The sequence below is a fragment of the Balaenoptera borealis genome, assembly GCF_965194805.1.
Source record: "Balaenoptera borealis genome assembly, chromosome: 18".
Classification (NCBI taxonomy): domain Eukaryota; kingdom Metazoa; phylum Chordata; class Mammalia; order Artiodactyla; family Balaenopteridae; genus Balaenoptera; species Balaenoptera borealis.
The window spans coordinates 37558177-37581165 of NC_138877.1; the positions used below are offsets into that span (position 1 = coordinate 37558177).

At 35.6% G+C, this 22989-nt stretch overlaps 1 long non-coding RNA gene and 1 pseudogene across 3 annotated transcripts in view; one reads left to right on the forward strand and one right to left on the reverse strand.

Annotated features, from left to right (window-relative positions):
- LOC309615959 overlaps positions 1-22989 on the reverse strand; it is a 278194-nt gene that overhangs the window by 60514 nt on the left and 194691 nt on the right. The gene's annotated exons all lie outside the window — the stretch shown is intronic.
- On the forward strand, positions 1390-12421 carry LOC309615789 (serine/threonine-protein phosphatase 2A 56 kDa regulatory subunit epsilon isoform pseudogene; annotated as a pseudogene). The gene is made up of 2 exons: positions 1390-1452; positions 1547-12421. The product of its transcript is annotated as a serine/threonine-protein phosphatase 2A 56 kDa regulatory subunit epsilon isoform pseudogene (transcript).

The following is a 22989-nucleotide window of genomic DNA, read 5'->3' on the forward strand; positions in this document are numbered from 1 at the left end:
CCTGCCAAAAAGAGATCTAATTTAAATGTGACCAGGAGGACCACTGGAAGGATGAATGCCACCTGTATGGGCAAAGTCTACTGACCCTACCCAATATACAAACAAGAGGGCCACTGGAAGTGGGACTGCCCCAGTCTCGAAGGGGACACAGGGTTTCCAAGGCAATAATAGCTAAGAAGACCAAAGACTGACAAGGCCCAGGACACTCCTTGGCTCCCAAAGGACACCTGGTCATTTCTCCTGAGAAGGCTAAGGGAACCCTTGATGCGGTAGGTAGGAAAGTTAGATGCAGCCTACACTGTGCTAACTGATTTCCCTGGACCCTTGTTCCCAGTTCTATATGATAATGGGAATCAATGGAAGGCCCCAAACCAAGCAATTCCCCACCTCAGCTGCTTGCTAGGAAATTTGACCTTTGCACATCATTTTCTGCTCATATCTGAGTGCCCCATCCCCTATTGGGAAGGGACTACTTGCTTACTAATTTCCAGATAATAGTCCAATTTGGAGACCCTCACAGAGAGAGCATCCACCAAGAAAAATAATTGCTCTTGACTGTGGGAACCTACCTCAGTCCCTAATCAGAGGTGGTTTCCACTCCATAATGTTCCTCAAGTGAACCCTGCTCTCTGGAACACTGAGGTCCCTGACAGAGCTAGTATCTCTGGCAAGGCTACCTTTAAGAGTGGGAACACATGAGGCTGAAGGCAAGCCTCCTGAGATCAAAGGCCAAGGTGAGGGCCATAATTAAAGAACTTTTTAGGCCAGAAGGTTCGGTTGCGCGTGTGCCATGGACTCAGCTGAGCTGCCCGGTGATATTGATAATAGGAGAGAGAAAGGGGCATTGACGGGGACCCACCGCGGGCACCGAACGGCGGCTCTGGCAGCGGCAGCTCCAGCCCCAGCGGCTCCCTCTTCTCCTTCCTTCTCCTCCTGTTGCCGCTGCGGATCCAGTCTTCTTCTCTCCCTTTCCCCCTCCCCTCGTCGTCGCTGCAGCCGCCGGGTCCGGGGCAACGAGCAGAGGCGCCGCCCGCCGGGAATGTGAGCGAGGAGCCACCGGCGGAGCCGCAGCGGGGTCGGTGCCGATTTGATGGGACGGGCCCGCGGGGGAGGATCGTGAGGCCGCCGCCGCCGCCGCCGCCGCCGCCGCCGCCGCCGGAGCGCTGAGGTTCAGGTCCGGCCGTGAGGCCTAGAGGCGCCGCTGCCGCGGAACCGGAGGGACGCCGCGCCGGACAGCCGTCGCCCCGGGCTCCCTGCTGCTGTCCGGACCTCCCCCCGCACGCCCCGGTCCCGCCCCCTGCCCCCCGCTGCGGCCCTCTCTCCTGTCTCCCGCCCCTCCGAAACCACAGATCATCTTCGGATTCTTCTCCAGAAGCTTCAAGTAGGGATATGTCCTCAGCACCAACTACTCCTCCATCAGTGGATAAAGTAGACGGATTTTCTTGGAAGTCCGTCAGAAAAGCCAGACAGAAGAGGTTGCAAAGTTCCTCACAGTTTAGGTCTCAAGGCAAGCCTATTGAGTTAACACCTCTGCCGCTGCTAAAAGGTGTCTTGCAATATATTCAGAACTCTCCCTCCTAGTGACAGCAATGAATTTGATCCAGAAGAAGATGAACCTACCCTTGAGGCATCGTGGCCACACTTACAGCTTGTATATGAGTTTTTCATACGATTTTTGGAAAGCCAAGAATCCCAACCCAGCATTGCCAAAAAATACATAGATCAGAAATTTGTATTACAGCTTTTGGAGCTGTTTGACAGCGAAGACCCTCGGGAACGGGACTACTTAAAAACAGTCTTACACAGAATTTATGGCAAGTTTCTTGGTCTTAGAGCATTTATCCGAAAACAGATTAACAATATTTTTCTAAGGTTTGTTTATGAAACAGAACACTTCAATGGTGTAGCTGAACTGCTGGAAATATTGGGAAGTATTATCAATGGCTTTGCTTTACCTCTTAAGGAAGAACACAAACAGTTTCTGGTGAAAGTGTTGATACCTTTACACACTGTCAGGAGCTTATCACTCTTCCATGCCCAGCTGGCATATTGCATAGTACAGTTTCTGGAGAAAGATCCTTCACTCACAGAACCAGTTATTAGGGGATTAATGAAATTTTGGCCCCAAACATGTAGTCAAAAAGAGGTCATGTTCCTTAGGGAGCTGGAAGAAATATTGGATGTGATTGAACCTTCACAATTTGTTAAAATCCAAGAACCTTTGTTTAAACAAATTGCCAAGTGTGTCTCTAGCCCCCATTTTCAGGTGGCGGAAAGGGCACTCTATTATTGGAATAATGAATACATCATGAGTTTGATAGACGAAAACTCTAATGTCATCCTTCCCATCATGTTTTCCAGTCTTTATAGGATTTCAAAAGAACATTGGAATCCGGCTATCGTGGCATTAGTGTACAATGTGTTGAAGGCGTTTATGGAAATGAACAGCACCATGTTTGATGAGCTGACAGCCACATTCAAGTCAGATCGTCAGCATGAGAAAAAGAAAGAAAAGGAGAGTGAATAATTGTGGAAAAAACTGGAGGATCTGGAGTTAAAGAGAGGTCTTAGACGTGATGGGATAATTCCAACTTAACAAAAATAATGACAACAACCTTACTAACCTGTGGAGTCACACATTTATGTAGTAGAAGATGGAACAGCAGTTTTCTGTATTGTGCAACTTTACAGTAGATTTCACATTTGTTTCATTATTACAACAGCACTGTATATACCTGTCTCTAAGTAAAGGAAAAAAAAATAAGGACTTCAGTCCAAAGTTTGGACAGTAGATGGACTTCTCAGAACTTGGTAAACATAATCATTGTTCTAACCCCCTTTAAAAAAAAAAAAGCAGTCTTCAAAGATCTGTCAATGAAATTTGTATATTAAAATTCCATTTTTGGGATTTCCTTATTTATCATTAGCAGAGAGTATGAAACAATTTTCAAATGTGAACTATCTTAAATTTAGCTTGTCTTTCTGCTAAGTTGTTAAGTGTATTTATAGTAAAGGAAGGGAAAAAAAAGACTGTCATTTCCTTATAAGTTTGTATAACATCCTCCTCTGGGTAACTTGACTGTAATTTGACATCTTTTCCTTTTGCACATCTTCATGAGTTGAATGTCCACGTGGAATGGGGCCGTGAATTATAAAGGTCCCTGATAAAAGTTTTGTTCACTGGAGTGAACATCTTTCCAGTAATCAGGTAGTCCTGGTACTCCTTTAGTTTTAAAATTAGGAGTAAAAGAGAGCAGGTGATGAACATAGTAGGGAAGGGAATTTTGGATTCACGCATCAGTTTATGGTGACTCCAAATCAATGTCTTGAATCCTTTGAAAACAGGCACTGGGACATCATAGGGTTCAGTACCTGACCAGTACTAGTTATGTACGTCATTGAACACACAAACCAGAGATGTTATAGAAATGTCAGAAGACATACTTTTAGACCATTTAGAAATAAGGAAGACAAACACTAAACAGTACAACCATGAAATTGATCACCAAGATTGCGAATCTAATTGGGAATAGAATTGAGCAAACAGCTTGGACTGTTTGGAGTTGTTGCCTTACTTTTTAATATGTATTTATAAAGTATTCCAGCAAAAGAAGATGAAGACTCTGGGAAAAAAAACAAACGTATTACAGTGTTTTTTGTAGATTCTCATTCTATATCCCATCACAGCGCCAGCCCTGTTTTTAGCCAGAAAGGATTCAGGATAAACATTATTATGCATTCTGAATTGAATGCGTATTCCTAACTACTGTATTTGTTACCAAAAGTGGTTCTACAAATGCTACTGAAAAAATCTGGAAATTCCTAATGTCCTGAGTATTAATAATAAGGTTTAAAAATGCTTTTATTTAAAAAAAAAAAAAAAAGAACTTTTTAAACCCAGGGAGAATACTCAAAAGTGTTTGTTAATGAATTTCCAAAATGGGAGGCCACTGGTCTGACTAAATTAACCATAGCTGATATTCAGAACTTGTTAGGAATTGGGTGGGGATGCCTTCTCTCCTAAGCTGAATAAGAGAAAGTAAAGCATTCCAACATAGGTGAATGGGTGTTTCAGTCCTTTGATATCATTGAGCTGGCCACTCAATTCTTTGTGGGGTGGGGGGGAGGGCAGAAACTGTCCTTGTTTTACAAATCTAGTCTTTTCAGGACCAGAGGTGTAGCTCCAGGAATAATCCATAGCTCACCAATTTTTTTTTTTTTTTTTTTTACCATTTCTCAAACCTCCCCAACTTATCTTAAGAGGCTTGTAAGTATTGAGAAAAAACAAAACAAAACAAAACAAAAATTTTTTTTTCTGACCTTAAGGGAACAAAGTCATCCTCCTAGGAAAAATTTGCCTCTCTCTTCCTATGCCTTTAAAATGCAAATATTATAACTGGTCCTCTCTAGGAACAATCATGTCCCACGTCTTTTTATAATGCAAATTTCAGAAAAATGGGTAGGTAATTTAGAACTTCACTTGTCAAGAACAAACAGAAATCTTAAGTATCTTTCCCATAAATACTAGTAAAAATGATTTCACCATCTAGACAGGTGCCTTGATTTGTTTCATCTGCCAGAAATCCAATTGAATCCAACCTCTTTTGTAAGGGATGGGTTTTACATTGTTGTACCTGACTCATGGCTGAAATTTTGGAACGGGAAATATGAGCTCTTTGTTTATGTATTTCTATGTATCTTATAATACTTCTTTTGTACCTAGGCTTACTGAAGGTCAAATAAGACCTTATATCTGTTGACATATTTTGTCAACATGGGAAGTATAGTAAGCCCCCTACATATGAATGAGTTCTGTTTCCAGAGCACGTTTGTAAGTCCAATTTTTTTGTAAGTCCAACAAAGTTAACCTAGATACCCAACTAACACAATCAGCTATATAGTACTGTACTGTAATAGGTTTATAACACTTTTCACACAAAAAACAAACACAAAAATAAACCATTTTTAATCTTATAGTACAGTACCTTGAAAAGTACAGTAGTACGGTACAACAGCTGGCATACAGGGGCTGGGATGGAGTGAACAGGCAAGAAGAGTTACTGACTGGAGAAAGGAGAAGATGTAGGAGATGGTAGAGCTGAAGGATCATTAGCAATAGGAGATGGACGGCAAGTTGCAATTTCACTCACGCCTGACGTTAATGGAACGCACGTTCGCATCTTTAAAAGTTCACAACTTGAAGGTTCGTATGTTGGGGACTTACTGTAAATGTAAATGATATAAGAGCTTTTAGGTAAACTCTATAAGAATAATTATATTTTTGGAATGTCTATCTAAAATAGTCTCTCCAGATTTTGGTAACTTTAAACTAAGTTAAATGGTGGTAAATCATCGACTATCTGGGTCATTTCAAATAGGACAAAATGTTGGAATATTAATTACTGGGTGGGTCTAAGTTTGTCTACCTTTGTCTTCTTAGGAGAGGAAAACTAAAAAATAAGTTTTCCAGTCAGGAAATGTTGTTATGACAAACAGTTTACAGTTATTTGCTGCTTGCTAGAGATCAAGGTTTTTAAGGATTAAAAGTATAACATGGGTAATTAAAGCTACTAAAAATAAGAAGTATTTCAGTATGCCAGGGAAGTAAGATATGTTTTCAGTAAAAGAAGGTATGAGGAATGGAATGTATTTGTTAAAAGGAAAAGAGAGTAATTTGTCCTGGAGCTGATTTTTTCATAATGAAAAAGAAAATATGGGACAAAATAATATGGACACAGAAAGTTGTAGAAGGTTTGTGGAAAAGGAACTCTGAGGCATCTCAGAGCGATATTAAAATAATTAGGATTATTTGATATGTTAAATTACATGGGAAACCTTGTCAAATAAGTGATAAGCCTTGTCAGATTACATTGTGGGTAAACGTTATTAATATAGACATTTTAGAAATTATATGAAATTTCTAAAATTTGGATATGTCCTGGTATATAAGGTTACCAGTCATTATTCTAGTTATTATCTAAAATTGTTTTGTGTCACAGCAGTAATCAAGTTTGCCAGTTACATTGTAATCAAGTGTTTAACCATAACATTTTAAATCTTGTCATTTATAGACAGCTATTGTTGCATTCCGATGCTGTTGCCAGTGCTTCACCTTCAAGAAGATTCATAGGAAGTTTATGGGAGCAGTTACAACAGTTCCACATCAAGATGATTGGCTATGCAAGGATTCCAGAATTCCATCACTTACCACCCTCTGATTCAAAACAAGAAGCCGTCCTGCCTCTGGGGTCTCTAGATCAGGCATCCAGAGATTTTTACTCCCTAACAGGCAGGGTCAATGCCCCTACTCAGCTCTGAAGCAGCTACAGAAGACAAACAATCACCTCTTGCTTCCCATAAGATTATGGAAATAAAATCTCTGAGGGGGTAATGAAGGAAAGAAGGGGGCAGGCACATCCATTAAAAAATGACACAACCATTAATTACAGTATATGAAATAAACTGGTTAGGACTAACTAGGCCCAAGATGGTGGAAGATTTGACTTCCAGTAGAACTTGAGCCTTTTTATACGCTTATTATAATACTTTAGCATGCTAAATGACACACCCACAGGCATCATGACAGTTCCAAGGCTAACCATAAAAGGCCAAAAAGTGGGCAGTGGCCCAGTTCCTGTAAATATCCAGCCCTTCCCCAAAACAGTTGGAATAGTCCTTCTACTTGTTAGTCTATAAAATTACCCAGCCCATAAAAACTAATTACCCCACATCTTGGGGCCACCTTTCACCTTCTGAGTTGACCCACACTCTGTCTATTGAGTGCGTATCTCTCTAAATAAACCTGCTTTCACTTTACTATGGCTCACTCTCGAATTCTTTCTTGTGTGAAGCCAAGGACCCTGACTTGCAGACTGTCCCAGAGACTTGTCCGAGATCTGAGACATGAGCAGCCACTCATTACCATTTTTCTGCAACAAAATAAAGTATAAAGTGAGAAAAACAATGCCTGGAAAATATCCTCTTTATTTTCCAAGTACTGTTTATTTTCTTATTATGTCAAGAGTATCATCATGCAAATATTGCACAAAACTAGATAGAAAATGGAATTGGGATTTGGCATATGTGATCATTTCAGATGTAAGCAAATGTTATGCATGACAGATATAGGAATCAACATAGGTGTAAAAGGAATGAAATAGAAACTCAAGAGTAGTGAAATATAATAACCTTAAAACATTTTATTTATTGAAATGTGATGGTACAGTTTTAATTTTTATTTATCCCAAAGTTATTCTATTGTGAATGAAAAATGTTGCCTTCTATATCAGTAAACAAAGAGTGTTGTAGCCATCAAGCTACTACAGCTGCCCTTGACAGTGAACTCTGAGGGAAACAATTGAAGGAATCTTGGTCTTCTTACATCCTAAGACCGAAAAAGAAAAAAAGGATTTTTTGCATTAATTAGATCCCAAATCCAAGAATCAAAGAGAGCTGGATTCCAAATTTTTCTCTAGTGGCTCAGTTATTTTACTAATTTCTGAAATTAGACCAAACAAATCTTCTTCAATGTACTGAAGAAGGTCATCCAGTTTTTAACCAATTAAAGGAAAAACTTACCAAGTTTCCATCCTTGTACATTCCAATTATAAACTGCCTTTCTCACTATACATACATGAATAATGAGGAATTGCATTAGAAGTACTAACTCAAAAACATGTTGATCAAAATAGGTAAGGTGGTTAGATAAGGTGGTTATTACAGTTAACAATTAGACTCTGTCTCTAAGGGTTTGCCCCTTTGCATGGGAGCAATTGCTGCAGCCTTACTTAAAGAAATAAAAGAAATAGTCATTTGATCTCTCCTGTCTATGCATCCCATTCTGTTGAGGTTCTTCTAAATTCTCATCATACCCAACACATCTCTGCTAGTAGATAAACTTGTTATAAAATACCTCTTCTATCTTCCTCAAATGTCGCTATATCTAGATGGCATACTCTCAAACCTGCCACACTCCTTCCTTTGCTCTTGGATGAAATCCCCCATGAATAACTTGATTTCACTGCTCAGTTACTAACCCTTAGAGTGGATTTACAGGAAATTTTTCTGGATAATCCCAACCTAGTGATATTCACTGATGATTCTTATTTAAAGTGCAACCAAGGAAAATGTTGAACTGGTGTGCTGTGATCTCCCTTCATAAGGTCATGGAAGAAATTTTGCTACCTCAGCCCAACAAGCTGAACTAATAATCCTAACTCAAGCCTGCATTATAGCAAACAGTCAAATTGCCAGTAAGATTTCAGCATTTTCCATGATTTCTGTATGTTGTGGAAGCAAAGGGCTTTTTAACAGGACAACCAATTAAATATAACCAGTATGTCTTGGACCTCCAGAAAGACATTCACAAATGAAAACTTCACCCATTATAAAAACTATAAAAATGCCAGGCAAGTCGAAGCTAGGTTCAGAAGAAAGTAAAGGAGATAATTTAGCTGATACGATAGTTATCCCCATTTCAGTAGAACCTTCAATTACAATTACCAAAACTTCTATTAGCTTATGAGATTTACTAGGAGAAACCCAAATGATTTTTTCCCAGGAGGAACCAGACAAATGGCTATACCAGGAAAGTAAATTTGGGGATGATCATAATTTATGGTACAGGTTTTATGACATTCCAGTTTTACCCTACAGCCTCCAGGAACATATATTTGGCAGCATAAACAGACTCACCCATTTTGCAGATAAAGTGATATGGAAAAAATGATATTATTGGAAACTACCCTACAAAATAGCCACTAACATATTTTTGAAATGTCACCTCTGCCCCAAATATAATCCAGGTTAACCTTCCACTATTTTTTTTCCTTTATCTTTAGCATACTTCTAGGAATGGTAAATGGGTTTTATCTAATTGCCACCATCTCAGGGATATAGATATGTACTTGTACCAATATGTATATTTTTTTCACTGTATTAAAGTACTTCTATGTCAGAGGCCTAAAGAACTTTCAGTAGGCAAAATTCTTTTGGTAAAAATAACTCCTACATAGGGTTTTCCCTCTGAGCTTCACAGTGATGGAGGGACTCATTTTTACTGGGTGAGTTATTCAGTCAATTTGTAAAATTTGGTCTATTTTTCAACATTTCCACTGCCCCTATCATCCACCATCCTGTGGGTTAGTACACAAGAATCACGAAGACTCAACTGGCTAAACTAGTTGAATCTTTTAATCTCCCCTGACCAAAAGTCCTGTTCCTGGTATTGCTCAACATAGGGTCTAATACTTTTGGTAAGCACTAACTTTCTCCTTCTGAAATAATTACAGGAAGGTCAATGAACATTTATACTGGACTACATAAACTCAATTTGGTTAAAGGAAACATTTTCATGTATTGCCAATATTAGTCAAAACATTAAAGGTTAATTCTTCACTAGTACGAGAATCTTTTAACAGTGAGCTCCTGGGAGAGGAGGACGTAAAATAACACAATCTACCAAAAGGTGACTATGTTTACAGGAAAACACACCTCCTTAAAAATGCTTTACAACCTGGATGAAAGAGGCCATACCAGGTATTATTAACTAATTCATGTGTGGCAAAACTTGCTGCTATTGACTCACGGATTTATGTTTTTCATTTTAAAAAGCTATCCAATCCCGAATGTATTTCTCAACCCATTGGTAACTTCCAGCTGAGATGGGTCATATAAGAAAAACTTCCCTGAATCAGAAGCAGACAACATCTGGGTAGACAATACTTTCCATAAGTCAGGACCAGACCTGTAATCTGCTTTCAGATTGTTTTTCTTCTTGTTAACTAATGTACCTATACTCTTGACCCCATTACAGTAATGGTTGATAAACCTTTTTACCCCTTCCTCATATTTTCTTTAATCCTAAACATTCTCCCACTTTCTTTGTTGCTCCCATCTTTATAGTTCACTCTTATTCTTGGAAAGACAATACTATTGTCTTTTGACATTTGTGTCAGTGCCTTGCCTCCTCTGGAAATCTATCCAAGTGCTGGATATGTCACCATTCTCCTATTGGGTCCTTTGTAAAAAATAACGATGCCGTAGATGTACCCATAACCAAATTTATCAATGAACTTAAATTTACTGTGGCTTATAAAAGAGAACACACAGAGGTTCCCTCACTCCGCACCTGTCCTTCATTTCTTCCTGACCTCACTGGAAAAAATCCCAAGGGAACTTAGGGGACCTAGATATAACCAATCTAGTGTTTATGACAATGGCATTACTCAAAATGTCTTTACAAAAGAACATACACTATTTGCAAAGACAATGCCACTTACTTCTCTTCCCTATCCTCTATACTATACTTACTGATCACCTGTTACAATAAGACTAAAATCAAATAAAATTCTCCTTTATGTATGAAGTTTAGAATCCTATCTACTTGGGCTAATGGGGGACCCACTCCTCTCCTTACATGCAAGCTCAATTTGACTGTTTGGAAATTCCCATGCACTAGCCCAAGGTTAGAAAATGTGGTTGCATACCTTTCAAAAAATAACTCGATACCTACAGTACTATGTGCCCCTAAAGGATTTATATTTGTTTGCAGTTACAATAACTAGCCTTGGTCATATGAATGTTTAGATAGTTGGAAAATAGGAGGAACATTTCTGCTGGGACATTTGAGCACTCCCTAACCCTAATGATCATAGCTGAAAAAAATAAATAAATAAAAAAGAGTCCTCTCAATTGTTGAAGACTACCCTGATGAGGACCCCTTTGAATATGAAGATAATAGTTGTGGTCACACTCAGGAGTGTGGCCTTCCTGCAGGATATTCAGGGGAACCAATAACTGTTTCCTCAGGATTTGGAGCTCTTGGCTAGGAGTTGGTAACACTGATGTAGAAGTGATAAAGAGAAATCTTACCCAAATTGTCAAAATTGCTAGAGCCTCTGCAAGAGCTATTAAGGCTCAATAAAGAGCTTTAGATTCTGGCTCACATAGTGCTTGATAACCATATGGCTTTATACTATCTCCTTACAGCCCAAGGAGGTGTCTCTTCTGTTAATACTTCTTGTTGCACTTGGGTCAATATCTCCTTTCAAGTAGAACTTGAAATCAGTAAACTTTTCAAACTTGCCAAAACCCTTAAAAGGGACTCCAGTGTTGCACTCAAATGGCTTAACTTTAAATTTTCTGATATTTTCAGCTGCCACACTTGGGCATTGGAGAACTCCTGTGGTCAGGACTGTAAATCATCTTTCTATTAATTATTGTTATCTGCTTTGTCTTGATAATGTTAAACTAATTGTGCTTTTTTTTCAAAATGTTTAAACACTGGATCTATTAGGATGGTGGTGAACCAGAGATTGGCTACTATTCATGGAATCTTCTCCTTGTGACCTATTGTTATATCCCTTAAGGGAACAACTAGCTCCAATTTTAATCAAGATGTGACCTGCCTGAGACCATATCCCTGAGGCCCCACGTTACTCAAATGTGCCCCAAGTCTGAAACTCTGAAATTGACTCCTCTCACTCCCCTGTAACACAACCTTCCTGGGTCAGGTCCATCCCAGGTCCATGGGACAAAAACATCTAACTGATAATAAGGTTGAACCTAAAGGCTTTCCAGAGGAAAATTGTGATCAAAAGGAGGAAATGATGACACTGAAATTATAATGAAGTAACCATAATTCAGGCATACAAAAATGGAGTTGATCAGCCATTGAGATTCTGTTCTCAGGCACATACCTGCACCACAGAGAAGTTGAACTTTCTTCGAACTGTACCAAACACAATAACACCACCAGCCTATTCAGAACAATATCTGCCAGCTGCAACCTTGTGGTCTCAAGCTGCCCCCTTGTAACTATGCAACTATTTCATAACTCAACCGATCCTTGTTTAACAAGCACCCTTTCTTCTTGCCAGCTCCAATCATAATTCTTACAAACAATTACATAACAAGCTGTGGTCTTGCAATTTTTACCTTTATTAGCTTCCTCCAGTTTGTAGTTTAGTGGAACACAAATCAAGTGCTTCTTGAATCTTTGTCTTCCTGGCTGCAGGCCTAACAACACCCAAATAAATGCTTCTTAATTTCCATCAAGTCTCCATTTCTGAAATTTTGGTTAACAGATGTAAATAATTAGAAGTGGAAATAATAGCAGTGTAACTCTCAAGAGAGGGTTAGAGAAGAATGTTGTGGAAGAATAAAGCAAAGAATACTGGAGGTGGGGATAAGTATGTGGTCACACTGAGTCAATATGCCTTTCAGGAAAGAGAACACAAAAAATACAGCAACAAAAACAACAATAAAGATTAGTTCTCTGATTCAGGAAAGGAGAAAATGCAGGATAGAAGGTGAATATGTTCTAGAAATGCAGGAGAGTTCATGCTGGTTATGCTACTTGAGAATGGAAAGCTTGTACTCCAGATAGGACAGAATGAATTTATAGGACTCTATATGGTGTGTTAAAAAAAAAAAAAAAAAAAAGTACCATTACTCACTGGCCAGGAAAGAGCTTCCTGTATTTCTCCAGTAAAAGCCTAATGTTCCATGAATGCTCAAGTTTCTTAGACTTTTTTCAGTTTTTACTGATGAGTTGCTCAAAATTCATAGTATTTTTATGCTTGTTGTTGTTGTTGTTGTTAATGACTTGAGGTGGTTAGTGTTATACCAGGTGTAGAAAAACACAGCATTCAATTGTGGTATCTCCAATAAAGGAAAAATAAAATTTATAATGAAGAAACATCATCAGGTTTTATAATCTTTGTTTGCCATCCTGTGATTTTTTAGCTCTCCTGATCAAAATCTATCAAAATACTAATATATTTTAAATTATTTCAAGAAACATCAAAATCTTTGAAAAGAATTTAATTATACTGAACTAGATATACTTTAACAAAATGTGCAGTCTATGTAATCCTTTCAAGAAGACTTATGAAATTCAAGAGTAAGGTGAGATCTCCAACATTTGGGAAACTGCTAAAACAATCCTATATCAAATCACACAGCACAATCCATTGTATAAAGAGTGCTACCCAAATTAAGATTGGAGTAAACACAGGAAGATGAAACAGCCAAAATGAGGACGATATTTCTATCTCTTTCATAGTCCAAGTTTCCAATGTCATATTTTCTGTAACACCAACAAAACTTTGGCATTTATTAGTATATGCATCACTACACCAATGCACACACAGTGTTACTCAAACTCAGGTTGGATTTATTGGAAAAGGTTCATCAAAAAAAGAACTAGAAGATTATTCCAAAAGTATTCAGATATTATGAAGTTATTAATAATCCCTGTTTCTATCTGTTTAACCACAAAAGTATTAGGCAAAATCACATTAACCTGCTCCTCTCATTATCTGAATCCTCTCAATTGTCTTCTGGTTACTCTGGTTTCTGTAAAACAGAATAATTGATTGGTCATGGACAGTCTCAGAGACTGAGGCCATTTAAATAATTTTCTAGATTCTCGTTCTTAAGAGTTTAAATTCACCATTTAGCATATAAAATAATATTTTCATTTAAAAGTAAAATTTATTACTTTTTGAAAACGAAAATGAGTTGAGTGTAAATAAATTAGATAAAAAGTGAGTTGTAAAAAGTTGTTCGAAGTAATCATCTTTTGAACTCTATTTGTTAAAATGTCAGAAACTGTCAGCTTTTCTAACAATATTACCTTTTTGATAGAGAAAAACATTCTAATCAAATTTCTACCATATGTAAGTATACAATCCATGTTGTTATGCTTTATTTTCAGAAATCATAAGCAAATAAAAATGATGAAATGTAAAGACACTACAGGATTATCTATTTTACAGAATTTTAAATCATATGGTTATTAATATTAATGATATGTTCCCAAAGTACTTACCATTCTCTATAATGCTGTAAAGGTTCCAGATTTATGACATTACTAACAAACTAATAAATAATTGTATATATCAGTCATGCATATGTGTTAAGTATGTGCTATATGGCAGTAATGAAAAACAACAAAAACGGCCACATAGATCATGTTAATCAATTCTTTAGTATTTGCCATCAGAGCATACAAGATTTTATTTATTTTGTTTGCCTTTTAATTTTTAATAGAGACAGAATTCAGATACTGTATAGATCTTAAGTGTTTCAGGTGAATATGTTCTGACAAATGCATAAACTATGTAATCCATACACATACCAGGGTATAGATATTATAATTACCTATGAAAGTTCCCTCGTGCCCATCCCAAGTCAATCCTTACCCACTCCCCACTCAACATAGATCATATAGTAGCATATATTAAATTAGAACCATACAATCATATAAATTTTCCTTTTTCCAGAATCATATAAATAAAATACACATGGTTTCTATTGTGCCCAGCTCTGTTTTTCTTAGCAAACTTTGGAGATATACCCATGCTTTTAGCTTATCTGGTGTTTGCCTCAGTGCTGAGTAATATTCAATTATAAAATACATGCCATTAAGTGTTTATTCATTCAACTGGTTCATGAATATTTGACTTGTTTCTAGGGTTTGGCTACTATGAATAAAGCCGCTGGAAAGATTTGTGTACAAGTGTTTGGATGGATGTATATTTTCATTTCTTCTGCACAAATACCTTAGAACTGATTATGTGGTGAATGAATATATACTTTTACACAAGTTTGTCAAATTTGATAAAGTGGTTACACCAATGCTCTAAATACTTATCAATATTTAATATTTTGATATTTTCATGTTTAGAATTTCTAGTGTGTTTGTGTAGTGATAACTTATTGTGTTTTAAGTTGCATGTCCACAATGATTAATTTGCTGAGTACTTTTTCATGCACTTATTGGCTATCTGAAAATCTTCAGTCATGAAAAATCTAAGTCTTTTTACTCATATTTTATTGGGTTAATTGTAATTTTATTATTGGTTTAGGTATTCTTTGTACATTGTGAATGTAAGGTCTTTGTCATTTATACATTTTAGAAACACTTTTTTCAAGTTTATGTCTTTCCAATTTATTTTCTTGACATATTTTAATGAGCAGAAATTTTATAAATTTAATGTAGACCATAGTATTTTAAATTTTATTATTAGAGCTTTCTGTGTTCTTTCTGAGAAATATGTTTCTACCTCTCACAAAAATAGTTTCCTATGTTTGAAGATTTATAAAGCAGCTTTTCTGTTTAAATGTATTATCTATCTAAAGTTAATTTTTGTTTATTGTTTGAGTTAGAGCCCAAGAATTATTATTCTCCCTATGTGTATCCAAACTAGTTTTTACAGAGCCATGTGTTGAAAGGAATTCCTTTCCTCATTCAATAACTTTGGCATCATTACTTTACAGAATAAATAAAATAAATATATTGTTTTAACCTTAACATCTGAAATCTAAAAGTTTCAATATATAGTCATTAACTACATATAAGTTTTATTTCTCCCTTTTCTTTCCTTTTTTGTTTTCTATCAATCTCTTTTTTTTATTTCAAAGAAAGAGCCCACTTCAAAGCTCACACTTTCCTAGAAATTCCAAGAAACTTGTGGTAAACGTATCTATCTATAAAGCATAGCAATTACTTTAACTGTCCATGCAATACATACAAAAGAGAATAGTAAAATAATATTTGATCCCCCAATCATATGATATGTTAACATACTCTATTTCCATAACTGCTTAAAACAACCCTGAAAATTAAATGTAATTGTTACAGATGAAGAATATAAAATTCAGAGGGTTTAATAAGCTGTTTGAATATATGAATCTTATATAAACAAAACATACAAAAAAGTTGAAAATTAAAGATTTTTAGGTAGGTTGAAATCATCCCACTACTGGGCATATACCCTGAGGAAACCATAATTAAAAAAGAGTCATGTACCACAATGTTCATTGCAACTCTATTTACAATAGCCAGGACATGGAAGCAACCTAAGTGTCCATCATCAGATGAATGGATAAAGAAGATGTGGCACATATGTACAATGGAATACTACTCAGCCATAAAAAGAAACATGAAATTGAGTTATTTGTAGTGAGGTGGATGGACCTAGAGTCTGTCATACAGAGTGAAGTAAGTCAGAAAGGGAAAAACAAATACCGTATGCTAACACATATATATGGAATCTAAAAAACAAAACAACAAAAAAAATGGGCATGAAGAACCTAGGGGCAAGACGGGAATAAAGACACAGACCTACTAGAGAATGGACTTGAAGATATGGGGAGGGGGAAGTGTAAACTGGGACAAAGTGAGAGAGTGGCATGGACATATATACACTACCATATATAAAATAGATAGCTAGTGGTAAGCAGCTGCATAGCACAGGGAGATCATCTCAGTGCTTTGTGACCACCTAGAGGGGTAAGATAGGGAGAGTGGGAGGGAGGGAGATGCAAGAGGGAAGAGATATGGGGATATATGTATATGTATAACTGATTCACTTTGTTATAAAGCAGAAACTAACACACCATTGTAAAGCAATTATACTCCAATAAAGATGTTAAAAAAAAATGTTTAAGTTATTTTGAAATCATTTCACATTCTGATATATACATTATTATACTCTTTTTTTAAATCAGGATGCATTATTTTTGATTGTTAATTTTTTTCTGCTGTAATTAGCAGAATTTTGTTCTATACTCTGTAGGGATGATGCAAATATCTATGCTTTTTTTCAGTAAATTATTCTGTAGGTTAGTCTAATGTAAATGTTAATGCATTGAGACCACATGTTTATTTACATTAAATTTTAATTATTTGATGTAAGCAAAATAATTAGTAATGTTGAACCTTAAAAAGATACATAAAATTTGAAATTATCTGTGCTAAATCTATATATGGATGACAGAGATTAAAGATTTACCATTAATTTAGAAGTTAAAGTACAAATTAACAGTATAATACAAGTGTGATACTCAACGTATTTGCCAACTGGCGAAAGAGACCCTTATAAATCTAACTAGATACCAGCCATAGTGAAACAGACTTTTGCTGAATCATATTTTACTTTTGCTGAATCTTATTTTACGCTTAAAACCAGTATTCCAGGTCCTAGTGGACAGACCAGGTGAACAAAATAGTGGGAGCACATGAGAAACTAAGAAAAAAGGACTATATAGCAACCAAAGTTGGATTATTTGAATATTTTAACAACCACTATTATTTTACTAGTGTATTTGTACAAAATGTCCACAGGTATACTACCACATTTTATCAATTCTATAACATGTATTGTTTTATTTCATATTTTAAGATAAGATTTAATAGATTTGATAAGATTTGATAATAGGATGTCTGTCATTAATGTTTCCTAAAATTGTAGTTATGCAACAGTCCTCATGACTTAGTTATCATTATGCACATGCAAGTTTGGCTAGACTTATTCACATATTCACCACTGCTAATTACAATGTGTTCAAAACATTACAATTCAGCAAAAACACTATGTATTTGGATGGTAGAAAATCAGGAAAGAAAGCAGAGAAGTAAATTTTTATGTTTGGAGGAATGATTGTAATTTTATACTTTCTTGCACAGTAATAACCAAGTGCTTTATGAACTTAAGGGGAAAAAAATACATCATAGATAAATGTGTGAATATTTTACTCTTGAGATGGTTACAAAATGAGGCCTGTTACCCACCAAATGATACAACTGAATGCATGAGAAATTGCCAAAACCCACATAGTGAAAGACATTTCAAAACAATCAAAAAGTGGCCTTACCTCTTTGTGGACTGTGCCTTGAGATTGAGACATTGTGTCATCATTTAATTGATAACATTTTTTTTTTTCTTACTGATTGGTATATAGCTTAATGGTGCATCTGATGATCAAAGGTCTAACAATCAACAAAATATGGAATGTACATCAAATAACCAAAAAAAAAAAAAAATGAAATATTGATCAGTAGAATGACTTCAATTAAATCCTAATGGTATGACAGTATGCATTATATTCTCTATTAGCATGTGTCATCAATATTTGAATAAATGAGGCAGAAGAATGGATAAGTGAGCTGGAAGACAAAATAGTGGAAATCAATGCTTCAGAACAGAATAAAGAAAAAAAATGAAAAGAAATGAGGACAGTCTAAGAGACTTCTGGTACAACATTAAATGTACCAACATTTGCATTACCTTCTCCCAGAAGGAGAAGAGAGAGAGATAGGACCTGAGAAAATGTTTGAAAAGATAGTAGATGGAAACTTCCCTAACATGGAAAAGGATGCAGTCAACCAAGTCCAGGAAGTACAGAGAGTCTCAGGCAAGATAAACCCAAGGAGGAACACACTGAGACACATAGCAATCAAATTGACAAAAATTAAAGACAAAGAGAAAATACTAAAAACAACCAGGGGAATAAAACAAATAACATACAAGGTAATTCCCATAAGGTGATCAGCTAAGGGAGTGGCACAGTATATTAAAATTGATGAAAGGGAAAAACCTACAACAAAGAATAAGCTACCAAGCAAGTCTCTGGTTCATATTCAAGGGGGAAATCAAAAGATTTACAGATAAGCAAAAGCTAACAGAATTCAGCAAAACCAGACCAGCTTTGCAACAAATGCTAAAGGAATTCTCTAGGTGGAAAAGAAAAGGCCACAACTAGAAGCCATAAAATTATGAGTGGAAAAGTTCACCAGTAAAGGCAAATATACTGTAAAGGTAGGAAATCATCCATACACAAATACGATATCAAAACCAGCAATCATGAGAAGAGGAGAGTACACATGCAGGATACTGGAAATGCATTTGAAATTAAAAGACAAGCAATTTAAAATAATCCTGTTTAGGACTTCCTTGGTGGTGCAGTGGTTAAGAATCCACCTGCCAATGCAGGGGACATGGGTTTGAGCCTTGGTCCAGGAAGATACCACATGCCACAGAACAACAAATCTCATGCGCCACAACTACTGAGCCTGTGCTCTATAGCTTGTGAGCCACAGCTACTGAAGCCTGCATGCCTAGAGCCCATGATACACAACAAGAGAAGCCACTGCAATGAGAAGCCTGCACACCACAGCAAAGAGTAGCCCCACTTGCCACAACTAGAAAGAGACTGCACATAGTAACAAAGACCCAATGCAGCCAAAAACAAATAAATAAAAAATAAACAAACAAGTAAATAAATTTATTAAATAAATTAATTAATTTAATTAAATAATCTTTTTTAGATATGGACTGTTTTATCAAAACCTCATAGCAACCACAAACCAAAAACCTACAATAGATACCCACACAGAAAAGAATAAGGGGTCCAAACACCAAAGTAAAGTTAGTCATCAAATCACAAGAGAGGATGACAAAAGAGGAAAGGAAGAAAAAAAACCTACAAAAACAAATCCAAAAAATTAACAAAATGGCAATAGGAACATACATACTGATAATTACCTTAAAGGTAAACAGATTAAATGCTCCAACCAAAAGACTTGGACTATCTGAATAGCTTTAAAAAAAAGAAAGAAAGAAAACAAGACCTGTATATATGCTGTGTAAAAGAGATCCACTTCAGATCTAGGAACACACACAGACTGAAAGTGAGGAGATGGAAAAAGGTATTCCATGCAAATAGAAATCAGAAGAAAGCTGGAGTGGCAATACACATACTTAGACAATAGAGATGGTAAAATAAAGACTGTTACAAGAGACAAAGAAGGACACTACATAATGATCAAAGGATCAATCCATGAAGAAATAACAATTGTAAATATATATGCACCCAACAAAGTAGCACCTTGATATATAAGGCAAATACTAACAGCCATAAAAGGAGAAATTGACAGTAACACAATAATAATGGGGAACTGTAACACCCCAATTTCATCAATTGACAGATCATCCAGAGAGAAAATCAATGAAGCCCTTAAATGACATATTACCAGATGGACTTAACTGATGTTTATAGAGAATTCCATGTGAAAGCAGCAGAATACACATTCTTTTCAATTGAGCATGAAACATTCTCCAGGATTGATTACATGCTGGGCCACAAAGTGAGCCTCAGTAAATTTAAGAAAATTGAAATGATATCAAGCATCTTTTTTTAACCACAATGCTATGAGATTAAAAATAAGCTACAAAAAAAAAAAAAAAAAGTAAAAAACACAAACACATAGAGGCTGAACCATATGCTACTAAACAACCAATGGATCACTGAAGAAATCAAAAAGGATATCAAAAAATACCTAGAGACAAATAGAAGCAAAATCAGAACAATCTAAAAACTATGGGACACAGCAAAAGCTGTTCTAAGAGGGAAGTTTATAGCAATACAAGCTTATCTCAGGAAACAAAAAAATCCCAAATAAACGACCTAACTTTACACTTAAAGCAACTAGAGAATGATGAGCAAACAAATCCTAAAATTAGTAGAAGAAAAGAAATCATAAAGATCAGAGCAGAAATAAATGAAATGGAGATGAAGAAAACAATACAAAAGATCAATGAAACTAAAAGCTGGTTTTTGAAAAGATAAACAATACAGATAAAACTTTAGCCAGACTCATCAAGAAAAAAAGGGAGGGGGCTCAAATCAATAAAATTAAAATAAAAAAGAAGTTACAACTGACACAGTTACAACTGACAGAAATACAAAGTATCATAAGAGACTACTACAAGAAACTACATGTCAATTTAATGGAGAACTTAGAAGAAATGGACAAATTCTTAGAAAGATAGAATCACCCAAGACTGGACCAGGAAGAAATGGAAAATATGAACAGACTAATCACAAGCACTAAAATTTTAATTGTAATTAAAAAATTCCCAACAAATGAAAGTCCAGGACCAGATGGCTTCACAGGCAAATACTAACAAACATTTAGAGAAGAGTTAACACCTATCCTTCTGAAACTCTTCCAAAAAATTTCAGAGGGAGTAACACTCCTGAACTCATTCGATGAGATCACCATCATCCTGATACCAAAACCAGACAAAGATACCACAAAAAAAGAGGTTTACCAGCCAATATTACTGATGAATTTAGATGCAAAAATCCTCAACAAAATGTTAGCTACCTGAATCCAATAATATATTAAAAGGATCATACACCAGGATCAATATTAAATAAATAAATAAATAAATAAATAAATAAATAAATAAATAAATAAATAAATAAATAAATACAATTGAGTTCAGATTCTTGTCAGTGACTAGCTCTGTGTCCTTAGCAAGTTTGCTAAAATTTCTGAACCTTCTTCTGGAAATTGTGCATGATACAGTTCCATTTTTTCCAGAGCTAATTGTAAGGGTTAAATAAGCTAATGAATTCTGAGAAGAAAATAGCACAATCTCTTCTTATAGTAGATGCTCAATTAATATTGAACTCCTCCTTATTCCAATCCCTAGTATTATTTTTTTGGAAGAAATTATTGTGAGGACAATTCTAATTTTAAAGAGACTGTAAAAACCTGTGGCTGATTATACAACAAAAATACAGCAAAAAAAGTCTGAAAGAAATTATTGCTTTGCTTTTACTTGAGTCTGCTAAGTGGAAATTACCTCTGAACTCAAGCTATTATTAACAGCAATAACTGTTTATATCTTTATCTAGTGTTTCAGATTATTTTATGTTATGCTTAATGGCATACTAAAATAACTTAATCCATCATCTATTTTAAATATCCTTTCAGCTTATCATTCAAAAATTACTTGGTACTTTATGTTTCTAAATGCAGTGACCTGGCAAAATTATGCTGTAATCAGTGCCCCTTCAATGCTGGAAGCATAACTACATTCCAGAACCTCAGTGTTAGAGGTACTCTACTGACTGAGTTTGAGGAAAACTGTTCAGAAGTTGATGTAGGATACAGAAATTTGTTCAGTCACTGATTTTTATATGTTAAATTCTATACTAAATTAAATGCTAATTGAAAATTCCACACAGCTCTTGACCTTTGCTCTTAGGTGCTCTAATATTTGTGAACACTACATTGGGCAGTGTGGTTACTAGAATCTCACTGTTTTCATGTATCTCTGATTTGCTTAATGTAGCCTACAAAAGGGAGTAATATTTCTTTTTTTAATTGTAATATGGTTGAGTTACAATATTGTATTAGTTTCAGATGTACATCATTGTAATTCAATATTTGTATAGAATACACTCCATATTAAGTTATTACAAAATATTTATTCCCTGTGCTATACATTACATCCTTGTAAATTATTTATTTATTTATTTTACCTAGTAGTTTATATCTCTTAATACACGTCACCTATTTTTTCTTTCCACCACCCATCTCCCCTATGGTAACCAAAAGTTTGTTCTCTGTATCTGTGAGTTTGTTTCTGTTTTGCTATGTTTTTTCATTAGTTTTAATTTTTAGATTCTACATATAACTAAAAATATATAGTATTTGTCTTTCTCTCTCACACTTCTTTCACTTTGCATATACCATCCAGGTCCATTTATTTTTTTTTCACATCTCAAAATTTCATATTTTTATGGCTGAAAAATCATGTATATACGTTTTCTTTTTATCCATTCATCTGTTGATGGTCACTTAGGGTGTTTCCATATCTTGGCTATTGTAAATAATGCTGTATGATTATTGCAGTGTACATATATATTTGAATAAATGTTTTCATTTTCTTTGGATAAATACCTAGGAATGGAGTTGCTGGATAATATGGTAGTTTTAGTTTTAATTTTTTGAGGAAACTTCATACTGTTTTCCATTCCCACTAGCAGTGCATGAGGATTCCCTTTTATCCATATCCTCACCAACGCCTGTTATTTCTCATCGTTTTGATGATAGCCTTTCTGACAGGTGTAAAGTGATATCATTAGGATTTTAACTTGCATTTCCCAGATGATTAGTGACATTGAGCAGCTTTTCATGTTTCTGTTGGTCATATGTATGTCTTCTTTAGAAAAATGCTTATTCAGGTCCTCTGCCCATTTTTTAATCAGATTATGTGTTTTCTTTTATGATATTGAATTGTATGAGTCCTTTATATATTTTGGATATTAACCTCTTGTAGGTCATATCATTTGCAAACATCTTCTCCCATTCATGAGGTAGTCTTTTAGTTTTGTTGATAGTTT